Source organism: Miscanthus floridulus, chromosome 3, assembly GCF_019320115.1.
Source record: "Miscanthus floridulus cultivar M001 chromosome 3, ASM1932011v1, whole genome shotgun sequence".
Taxonomy (NCBI): domain Eukaryota; kingdom Viridiplantae; phylum Streptophyta; class Magnoliopsida; order Poales; family Poaceae; genus Miscanthus; species Miscanthus floridulus.
Window position 1 is genome coordinate 4,105,029 of NC_089582.1, and position 12,229 is coordinate 4,117,257.

The 12,229-nt window shown below is 42.3% G+C and overlaps 1 long non-coding RNA gene across 1 annotated transcript; it reads right to left on the bottom strand.

Moving 5' to 3' along the window:
* Positions 1–647: 647 nt before the first annotated feature.
* LOC136544804 (uncharacterized) lies at positions 648–2,447 on the bottom strand. Its single transcript, XR_010780836.1, has 3 exons — positions 2,280–2,447; positions 1,850–1,903; positions 648–806 (listed from the first exon to the last, which is right to left on the bottom strand). It is a non-coding gene; the product is annotated as an uncharacterized lncRNA (long non-coding RNA).
* Between the last annotated feature and the right edge of the window lie 9,782 nt (positions 2,448–12,229).

The window sequence follows — 12,229 nt, forward strand, 5'->3', positions numbered from 1 at the left end:
TGGTATTTTAAACAATTAAACACTGGAGTTTCACGGACCACGTTGTAATGTCATATTGGTAATGTTATCTAGACTTGTAGAGCCTTAGAAACATATTTGTGTTCATCGAATTTCATATTTGACATTTTTTTGCATCAATTACTGGTGTTTTTCATGCTTATTTTATAAAAATGCTATCTAGCATAGCGTTATTATAGCGCTGCTATAGCTTCATAGCTGCTGAAAAAAGGTTGCCACTATTTTAAACTATAAGGTGAGATTAGATAGTTACTAGAAACCACGCGCGGCGTTGCCGCGCGCCTGCCTAGGTTAATAGGCTAGGTCGCATGGCTATGTTAGGCCAGGCCGCGATGCGCGATCATGTGAGAATATCAGCGTGGATAGCAGCTGCTTCCACACGTTGTTGTTTCTATTTAGTGATGCAAAATATAAAAGACTGGAGCAGCTTGCAAGACTGATATTTTCTAACACATATCTCTGTTTTTTATAACCGGGAAGTTGGGAAGACCATTTAGTTATCATTGTCATTGCAAACAAAATACAAGTTTCTGATATTCTAGAAACCATATGGCATTTTAAAGGAGATAAAGAGATATATTTGGTAACATGAAACCTTAAAAATCGCATGAAGAAAAATCAGTACGTTTCTGAACTCCATATTGAGTTTATGTTCAAATCATGGTCACCACTCGCTTATGAGCTGCGTGACGATGCTGCCCCCTCTGCTGGATCATTGGAGATTTGCCTTTGATGACTTCACCGCTGGCATGGAGCACATAACTGATAAATAGACCAATCAACACCGCCTGCTAGAAGCAATTAGGACATGGAAATTTCATCAAACAGAAGCAGAAATATCAGATGCCTAAATTAGGATATGGGGGATGAAATCCATGTGGCAAAAACTAAAAAAGAATCAGCAAACTGAAATGACTAAATGGCAGATGTACGGCACTTTTAACTGCAAAACATAAAACACCTAAGCAAACATGTCAGGAGATCTGTAGAATTACCGAGGATGCATTTGTATCCGAGCTACTTTCAAGCAATCTCGAAGAACACAATCATCTCGTTTACTAACTGCTTCCTAAGAAGTAAGAACACCTTCAAGGCGATGACAATGAAATTGTCAGCAACAGAACTATTGGATATATTGCAGAGTTTTATGTTGTGAGTTCCATCATCGAAATTATCTGATATTTGTATAGGTATTGATAAAATGTGCACGTTTAAGCACTGGAAAACCGGACTATCAGAGCTTCAGACGACAGCAAAAATGTTCTTTTTTAAGGTGGTATATCTGGCTGCTTTCTATTTTTTTCCCTTTATCTTATGCTCTTGCTTTGTAGAACTTTGACAACGAAAGTAAATTTGTGTCCAACTATGCTATGTAATTCTTGGTTTCAGATATCCTTGTCTTCTAGTTATCTTCACCAGTGGAAGCAATGTACTATAAGGTCAAACTTGTAAGATGATGATTGCAAGTAAAGGGAGATAAAGCATGTTCTGAGGTTGCTCCAAACAAAGCTAGTCCTAAAATCTATCTTATCTTTTTTTTCAACACTAAGCTTAGCTAAAAGCTATATGTTATTTTTCAACACTAAGCTGTTTTTGCTGAAGTCCTAAAATCATGCTGCTTTATGCAGTTGACAAGGGCAGATAACCTCTCATCAATCAATACACTGAACCACCATTTCATCAGGCAAGCAGTTCCTTGGATGTTGAAACTCTACAAGAGTTTGAAAGCACATGGAGGATACAAGTCATCACTATTTAAAGCATGCCATTAAACACAATCTCAAGTGATCAACACAAATGATTTTAGAAGTGCATCACTTAGTATCTGTACCTTCTAGTTAACATGGTGCTGCCCAGGCACATCTTCAGTGTTTTTTTTTTCATTCTGCAAAATTCAACGACCAACGTTTTTTAGTCAAGAAAAAAGGCATGTCCGAGAGCAAGATCTCAGTGATGCCAGATAAACTTTCAAGTTAAGCATGAGAGGTGTTTCAACATAGAAATGGACTGAAACTTTAGTGTGTTTTAGTATATTCTAATAAATCAAAGAGTATGTTTTCTATCAGATAAAGAAGCCTTTCATATGCAAAGTATAATTGTCTGCTAAAGAGAGCTAAACCTTGTAGTGATTTGATCGAGCATATGGTGGGTGTCGTCTATGGCGATGTGCCGATGTCGCTAGCAGCTGCTGGGGCGTTAGATGCACGCTCTACGGCGTGGGAGGGAGTAGAGAGGCACGGGGAAGCTGCACAGCGCCGAACCTTGTAGTCATTTGATCGAGCATATGGTGGGTGTCGTCTATGGCGATGTCGCTAGCAGCTGCTGGGGCGTTAGATGCGCGCTCTACGGCGTGGGAGGGAGTAGAGAGGCACAGGGAAGCTGCACAGCGCCGGTGCTACTTGCCTTCTTCCTCATGGCAGCCATGCTCACCTTCTTCTCCACATCAATGACACAATGACAGTGTGGCGTGTAAGGTGCACATTTGGAGGAGGCATGCCTGGAATGCGTGGAGCAGGCGCCCGAGCACTGCGGCGTGCAGTAGTACGCGCGAACCAGAGCATGACGGGATTTTTAACCTTTTGCCATCCTTACGGATGGCACTCCTTCGTTTGCCAGCTTTATGCGCGTTCTTACACATTTGCCATCGTAAACAGTAACTCTCCTACGTTTTTGTCATTTTCGCTAAGGTGGCACGCCAGCGTGGCAGGAAGCCTGGGAACCCTAATTTAGCATGCGAAATGACCACGCTGCCCTCGCCTCCTTCTTCTGTCTCCAGTCGGCCTAGCCCTGAGTCAAACCCAGTCCACTCCCCCTTCTTTCCCACTAGAGCAGCCGCATCCATTGTTCCCCCTCTCACCCATTCTCTTCCCCGGTGACGACGACGGCTGATCCTCATCCCCGTGCACCCCATGGCTCGGAGGACGGAGCCGTCTTCATCAAGGAGCATGGCGTCGTGGGCTATCGAGGAGGAAGACACCAGAAAGGAGATTGGGCTCCCGCTGATCGTGTGTCCCACATGCAAGAGAGAGAGGGTAATCGAGCTGATAGTGAGGACAATGGAGAACGGCAACCAGGGACGCGTGTTCTTCAAGTGTCCCAGAAATGTGCCCGGGGTAAGAGTTTTTCTTGATCCATTTTGAATTTTTCTTGGTTTTAGTTTTGGGTTTGGGTTTGGTTGAAGAACCCTAATCGTTGGGCATTTTGCAGATGGCTGGTAGATGTAGGTTCTATGAATTCCAGAAAGCGTACTTGAAGAAGCTGGTGGAGTTGAAGTTTGTTGTCATTGATCTTGAAGCTGGCCTGTGTGTAGAAGAAGTAGAAGAAGCTTAGGGATTTGGTGAAGAAGCACAATCAAAGTGTGCTGAAAAGAACAACATGGAAGCCAAGATGGATGCCCTGATTTCTTTGCTTAAGATGTTGATTTTAGTGTTATTTATTGTATGCATTGTTGCCATAATGTATGTGTTCAAGTGAATGGTTGTTCTCAGTAGTAGGAAAATGTATGCTGAACATGTTAATACAATGAAAATGCTATCTTATTGTGTTGCCTATTGTATGTTGCATCAAATGGTTCTTTTGTCATGACAACAGCCAAAAATTCCATGACAGCCAACAAGATGATGAAATTGATAGAAATTTGCATACCAAACTAATCCATTATTAGGTTCAACAGTTGCCATACACAACTGGTCCATACATAACATGTCCATAGTGGCAATGACAGCCATAAATTATAGGTTCATACTGACACATGAGAGCCATACATAACAGGTCCATACTGGCAATGACAGCCATACATAACTGGTCCATCCCATACATAACATGTCCATGACAGCCATACATAATTGGTCATAGGAGTTTTTGTCTCCAAAATACATACAAAAGAACAGCCATTCAAACAGTGGTTATGCCTTAGTTGCCAGCCTTTGTTGGTGTTTTCTTCTTCACCTTAGTAGTTAGCTGTTTCTTCCTTAGGGTCATTTTTTGGCTGGTTGCACTGCTGCAGCTTCATCTACTGGTACTATCTGTAGTGGCACTGGTTCATCCAAGTTCAGCCTCATGCAAGTAAATAACTAGTTAGTTGCTTATGCATCTCACAGTATATTAGTGGATGGATGATGTAAATAGAAGCAACAAACCTTTTGCTCCTTGGTGCTTGATCCACCTGCACTGCTGATCCTTGCACAGCTTGGCCTGTAGCTCCTTCATGTGCTTGCTTAGCTGCTGCCTCCCTTGCTATTGTTGTTCTGGTCCTTAGTGTCCTTGCAAGTTCCTTTGTTGCTACCTCTCCCTCCTTAGTTGTTTCTTTGTCAGTTGTTTTCTTCTTCTTCCTTGTAGTCTTTGTTGTTGCTACCTTAGTGGTGGGAGCTGATGTTTCCTCTCCCTCCTTTGCTGGTTCATCCTCACTAGGTTTCTGCTTCTTCCTTCCATACTTAGTGGTTGTCTTCTTGGCCCTCTTCCTATACATGATGTGTTAGTAACTTAGATAGATTAGTGTAACAATAACTGATGAAATTGCAAAAGAAACATACCCTTTTTTTGTGCCTGTTAGTGGACACCTCTAGCTAGTGGCTCTATGGCCAAGCTCACCACAACTCTTACATGTCACTTGCCTTGTTGCTTTTGTAGGATCTACAATAAGATAAAGGAGGCCTAGAGGGGGTGAATAGGCCTGTAAAAATTCAACTCAAAACTCTGTTAGAACAGAGAGCGGCATTGCCGGCTTTTCAGGGCGGCACTGCCGATCTACGAATATAAATCTAATACAGTTGGGATTTTACAGAGATGAACCTGACCCCACTAGCTGCTCAATCCTGCAATAGAAAGACAAGATCCAGTTCGAAGACTGAATACTACAAAAACTCCACACAAGAATGGATCGAGCAACTAAACCCTAACAATAGCTAGCAATGAGCTAAACCAGCAAGTAAACAATATGGAGCACGCGAGACACAAGATTTATCCTGTAGTTCAGCTCACCACAAAGATTTGCCTAAGTCCACATTATTGAGGAAGCCACAAAAGGCTTGGGCTTACCACAAAGGCTTGCCTTACCCTCGTTCTCAAATTAAGAGAGTGAACTCTTAAGATGAGAGGTGATTTCTTAGCTTTTGAATGAGGTTGCAAACCTCCCAAGGCTGCCACACGAGTTAGCAAGCACAAGGGCGACGCCTAGCCGGCTAGGAGCAAGCTCCAAGAGTAACAAACCCTAGAACCGCCGGCCAAACATAAACCAAATGCTCTAAGACTTTGGGAATCAGTGGATCTGCTCTCCAATCGAGTTTTGCTACCTTTTCTCTCAAGTTTTGATGGTTGGAATCAAGGATTTGCTTGAGGGATGGTGGAGCAACAATGGAGGAGAGAAGTGAGCTTTGGTTATGTCTTGTTTCGAGCAGAATGACTGAGTGAAGAAGATGACCGTTGTGGGCCAGGCCTAAAGGGTATAAATACCCCTCGAGCCTAACGGTCAGTTAAGGGCGGCACTGCCGCTCTTAACAGGGCGGCACTACCGCCTTAGCCAAAACAGGTAAGATGATATAAAATTTGGCTGGCTATTTTGACTAGGTGGGAGGATGTAAAACTATAAATTTGAGCATCTGGTTCAACAGTTGACCAACTGTTCTAAAATCCCTCTTAATAGTACGACTTTTCCTAAACTCAATTTCAAAACATAAAAGAATTTAAACTTCCTTTGAGCTAGGTCTAGCCACCTTTTGTAATTAGGACACCTGCAACATGTATATCATCCTCATTTTTTGATTCCCTGCTTGTCATCTCGATAAATCTCATTAGTCCTCTAATTTGGTGGTCATCAATGCCAAAACCCATAATAGAGCTTGATTGCACTTATAATCTCCCCCTTTTTGGTAATTGATGACAACCCAATTAGAGCTTACAAATGATATGAATCTAAACTGAGATTTTTGAACCATGAGTGTAGGAGCCTCCCCCTAAATATGTGAATAGAGATTTGAATTCTCAATTTGGCATGAAAGACCATGATTCATATTTTAGGTGTGATGGAAACCTCCCCCTACATCCATACCTACTGTGGGGTGCTGAACAAAGTGTCACAGGAATAAGAGTGATGCATATGATAGGTCATATCAGTTCAAGCACACAAGACTCTGGCTGTTATAGCACAGGGCGGCACTACCGTCCTGACTATATCAATCAGGTAGCAAACAGATTCCTACAGCAGATCATATGAATATAAAACAATCTAAACTTAGAATATGACAGGCTAAAACAGTAACCATAAATACATGTCCATATCCAAAGCAAATAAAGTCATAAAGTAGCATAAATCATAAAATAGAGTTTTGAGCGACTCTCAAACTCACAACCTAACAACTACTCTCATCGGATCTGAACATAAGGCACAGTAGCAGATAACACATGGCGTCAAAAATCTATTGACCCCTCTAATTTTTCTCCCCCTTTGGCATCAAGTACCAAAAAGAGAAGAAAAAGAAGAAAAGTCACTCGTCACTATCGGAGTCAACACGGGCACGTCCGGTGACGTGAGTGTGTGAAGTGAAGCATGCTGATCATCGTGGAGGTGCTGCCCCAGCTAAAGTAGAAGGCCCTAGTTGATCCATCGAAGGACGCGGTCTCCTAGAATTTGTGCGAAACAAAGCTACCTAAACCTGTGGATCAGCCTCTGTAGGGTGAATCTCTGCACCAAGGTCTTGCTGCCTTGGGGGCTCCTCAAAATGCTGCCCCTGTGAATACCCATAGTACTAACTGAATGGCTCATATGAGTGCCCATACTGCTGATCATCTGGTTATTCATCATGATGCTCATGTGGCTAATCCTGCTCCTCATCAGAAGAAGAAAGGCGAGACAAGTTAGGAAACTGAGGTGGCGACTGCACTGGTGGAAGTGGTGGTAGCCCTGCCATCTCCCTAGCTTGCCACACAGCTTCCCTGTTCTCTATTCTATCATCATAAATAGTCTATGAAGCATATGCACAATGAGCAAGGATTGCCTTCATCCATGCACTTATCTTCTCCCACTTTGACTTCTTTTGTTCCCTAGCCCTGGATGGATCAGGAATATCTCTATGTGTAGCTCCAAATGAGTGAAAGCCTGTTGCCCCACTATCTCCAAGTCCTCCATACCCAGTGTGCTGAGTAGCTGAGCCAAGTCCCCCTAAGCCATTATGGGTCTTTTTGATCTTGTAAACAGTGTGCTCACAATCCTTAGAGAACCACATGCCAGTCACTCTCTCAATTATAAACATGAGGTAAGGAGCATAGGGCAAACATCTCCTCCCATCATCCAAGGCATATGCTAGCTCAACCCAAATAAATCTTGAAACATTAAACTTTTCATAGCTAGGAAACCTAGACAACACATTAGTGATATAGCCATTTAAATATGTTGCATTGTCTTTGGGGTTAAGAGTGATCCTAAAAAGATTGTTCATGATGTAATAGAAGCTTTTGAGCTTGGTCCTTGACCAATCAGGAACTGCAAGATTTGATCCTTCCACATGAAACTTACTTCCATTGGCTCAAGATGACGCTCATTATGAATCCTCTCATATCCCCTGTGGATGTGTCCAAAACCAAGAATACGATAGAAGGTGACAAAATCAATGCGATAATGTCGCCCATCAGTCATTCAATGAAGCTCATCCACTTCCCTGTTCCAATAGTAAGTGGCATGAAATTGTGCAAGAATCTACCTGTTCCAATCATACCTAAAACTCATGATGTCTGTCATCTCAAAGCGGTCACATGTCTTGATGGCTGTAGCAAACTGATGATCATCTCTGCTCTCCAAGTCACCAAAATCAATATACTGCATCTTGCTAATCTTATCCTTTGACTTGGATAGGATGGTTGTGGCATAAAAATCAGATTAGAAAGCATTCCAAAATCTATAATCAATGCCATTGGATCTGTTAGAGGAGTAAGGATCAATCTCTCTAGCTTCACCAGTCTTCTTCCAACTCATAGAATAATCAATGACCTTTTGATTGTCACTGTTTTGGGGAGGATTGAGGTTGAACACATCAATATTATCTCTCATGTAGCTGCTATCAAACTCTGAAATATGCAGAGGAGAATCAGGCCACACATGAATGGTCATTCCAATCCTCTAAATTCTTTCTTCTTTAGCAAGGTCTTCATCAAGATTTCTATCACTGGGAATATAGGTTGCCTGTCCCCTGCCTCTCTTGACCTTTTGCTTAGTTGTCATCACCTTTCTTATTCCTCGGTCCATCTATGCAATTAAATGAGACTTTATAAGAAACTATAAAAGATGATGAGTTAGAGACACTTGCAAGCAGGTTTTAACAAGAAAAAGAATTTTGAAAATGACACAGGAAGCTTTGCTGGATTTGGAATCAGCATGGTAGGGCGGCACTGCCGCTCCCTGAGGCCGGCATTGTCGCCCTCAGTTGCTTCACTAGTTCATTTTCATCTTTCTCGTTTTGGCTAAATCCTACTTCCAACAGTGACTATCCATCATCATAATTTCATAATCACAGTCTAAATAAAAAATATATGAAACCCTAGCCATAGATTTGAAAGATTGAATATGAAAAACTTTAGAAACAATTTTGATAAACGAATCCAATCCATTCTGAACTTCATTGATTTTATGAGATTGAGTATAGCAGTTAGAATCTACTAGAGGTGCCATTAATGGTCCCATGGGCGGCATTGCCGCTCTCCCCAAAATCATCCAATTGGTGAAATTCAAAATCAATCCGATTCAACCATCAAAAACCTTTCTAAACCCTTCATACCCCCCCTAGAAATAGGAATCCATGACTAAAAGCTTCACATTGCATAGATCGAATGGGGTTAGGGTTTCACCTTGCTTCCAAAACGTTGGAGTGGAGGGAGAAGAGAAGAAGGGGCTCGGCCAAGAGCTTCCTGCAGGGACCAGCGATGAGAAGACTCGGCTAGCTGTAGGGACGGCACTACCGGGGTGGCAGGTCACAAGGAACGGTGGCGGCACATGCTTGAGAGAGAAGAAGAGAGGAGCACGGGCATCGGCGTCGGCTGGGAGAGAAGGGAAGAGTTGAGTCGGGGGCTAGAGAAAGAAATATATAGAAGAAAATGGGCCCCGCAACCCAGCCAAAATTGGCAGAAACAGCCCAGTTTTCCGAGAGCGGCACTACCGGCCATTAAGAGCGGCACTACCGCCCTGCCAATTTTGCAGAGATTACGCTAAAACTCTATGACCTTCTTTACCTTAGATATGGATATATATTATCTAAATATCATGACCAGTAAGCAATCAACAATATAGACAATGGTCATGACACTTAGTTGGCCTTTTGAAATGGTTTTGAAACACAATATAGTATCTTTTTAAATCATTTTCCTATGTCACTAGGTTGTCAAATAGAGGTGTGCCATATTTCAAACCATGTTACGAGAATCAAATATATTTAGCTCACTACGCAAAGCACAAAACCTTGACTCATCAAGAGGCTTAGTGAAGATATCGGCTAGTTGTTTTTTGTGCTCACATGATGAATTTCGATATCTCCTTTGATTTCATGGTCTCTCAAGAAGTGATGTCGGATGTCTATATGTTTGGTTCTTGAGTGGCTTATGGGATTGTTTGCAAGCTTTATGGCACTTTCATTATCACACAAGAGTGGGATTTTGGTGAATTAACATCTGAAATCACGAAGGGTTTGCCTCATCCAAAGTAGTTGAGCACAACATGCACCGGCTGCAACATACTCGGCCTCGGTGGTGGAAAGGGCTATACAATTTTGCTTCTTTGAACTCCAAGACACTAGGGACCGTCTAAGGAATTGACATGTCCCCGAAGTGCTTTTTCTATCTACCTTGCAACTGGCATAATCGGAATCCGAATAGCCAAGTAGATTGAACTTGGAGCCCTTAGGATACCACAAGCCAAGGTTAGGAGTGTGTACTAAATATCTCAAGATTCTTTTAACAGCCATTAAATGACACTCTTTTGGGTTGGCTTGAAATCTAGCACACATGCACACACTAAGCATTATGTTCGGCCTAGATGCACATAAGTAAAGTAAAGAGTCGATCATGGAGCGATATACCTTGATGTCCACGGCTTTCCCTTCTTCATTTAGATCAAGATGTCCATTGGTTGGCATGGGAATTTTGATAGGCTTGGCATTCACCATGTCGAACTTTTTAAGCATATCATGGGTGTACTTGGTTTGGCTAATGAATGTCCCTTCCTTCATTTGCTTAATTTGAAATCTAAGGAAGAACTTCAGTTCACCCATCATGGACATCTCAAATCTCTTAGTCATGATCCTACTAAACTCATCACAATATACATGGTTAGTACTACCAAATATTATGTTATCGACATATATTTGGCACACAAATATATCATTTTCAACTTTATGAGTAAAGAGTGTAGGATCAGCTTTGGCCTATTTCAAAGCCTTGTTTGAGCAAGAATTCCTTAAGACATTCATACCATGCTCTTAGTGCTTGCTTAAGCCCATAGAGCGCCTTTTGGAGTTTATAGAAATGGTTGGGGAACTGGGGATCTTCAAACCCCGGTGGCTACTCCACATATACCAACTCTTGTATTGGGCCGTTGAGGAATGCACTCTTAACATCCATTTGGTACAGCTTGAAGTCATGATGGGCAGCAAATGCTAGAAGCATTCAAATTGCTTCAAGTCTTGCCACCGATGCATATGTTTCTTTAAAGTCCAAGCCCTCTACTTGAGTGAAGCCTTGGGCCACCAATCTTGCCTTGTTCCTTGTCACCACGCCATTTTCATCTTGCTTGTTGCGGAAGACCCATTTGGTACCAATGACATTGTATTGGGCCTTTCCACCAAGTTCCACACTTGATTTCTCTCAAAGTTGTTGAGCTCTTCTTGCATGGCCATGACCCAATCTAGATCTCCAAGTGCTTGTTCTACCTTGAGAGGTTCCAAGGAGGAAACAAACAAGTAATATTGACAAAAATTTGCTAAATGTGAATGAGTTGTTACCCCCTTTCGAATGCTCCCAAGGATGTTGTTAATGGGGTGATCTCGTTGTATAGTTTGACGTAGCCTTGGATGCTCAACACCTCCTTGTTCTTCTTCTGGACCCTCAGCCTCTTCTTGTTCAAGGATAGGCTCTAGGTTGAGCCCTTGAAGTGGTGGAGTAGGAGTTGAAGTAGCTGCTGCTGAGGTGGATGGGGTGGCATTGCCGCCCTCAGGAGCGGCACTGCCACCCTGCTGATTTTCAGCAGGTGAGTGATGCCCTTGTTGATGGAGTACGTTAGCGGAAATTTGTGCAGCAACATCCTATGGATCCTCATCATCAGTGGCTCGATCTTCTTGTGGCCTAATGTCGCCTATAGCCATTTGCTTGATTGCTTCATATGGTGGATCCTTCTTTCCTACAACACTTGAATCAACTTGCTCCACTTGAGAGTCATTAGATTCATCAAATATCACATCTACCATGACTTCAACTCTACCCATGGTTTTGTTGAAGACACGATAGGCATGCTCATTTGATCCATAACCAAGAAGAATGCCTTCATCAACTTTAGGTGTGAATTTAGAGGTTTTGGGTCTTTTGTTAAGTATAAAGCACTTGCACCCAAACACTCTAAAGTATGACACCTTTGGTTTGTTATCGGTTAGAAGCTCATATGAAATCTTCTTGAGTTTCTTGTGTAAGTAGAGGCGGTTGATGGCATGGCAAGTGGTGTTGATGGCGTCACTCCAAAAGAGCTCTGATGTCTTGTACTCATCTAGCATTGTCCTTGCCATATCAAGAAGTGTACGGTTCTTTCTCTCTACTACACCATTTTGTTGAGGGGTGTAAGGAGTTGAAAACTCATGCTTGATGCCCTCATTATCAAGAAACTCTTCAACTAGAGTGTTTTTAAATTCGGTCCCATTGTTACTTCTTATCTTTTTGATAGGAAGACCGAACTCCCTTTGTGCCCTTCTCACAAATATCTTGACTTTCTCTTGCACCTGGGACTTATCATAAACAAAGAACACCCAAGTGAAGCGAGAATAATCATCAACAATAATTAGACCATATTTGTTACCCCCGATGCTTAGGTAGGCAACCGGTCCAAAGAGATCCATGTGAATCAACTCCAATGGTTGTGTGGTGGTCATGATGCTCTTTGGTGGGTGAGGTACATCTACTTGCTTTCTGGCTTGGCAAGCACTACAAATTCTATCTTTCTCAAATTGAATATTGGTTAGTCCAAGGA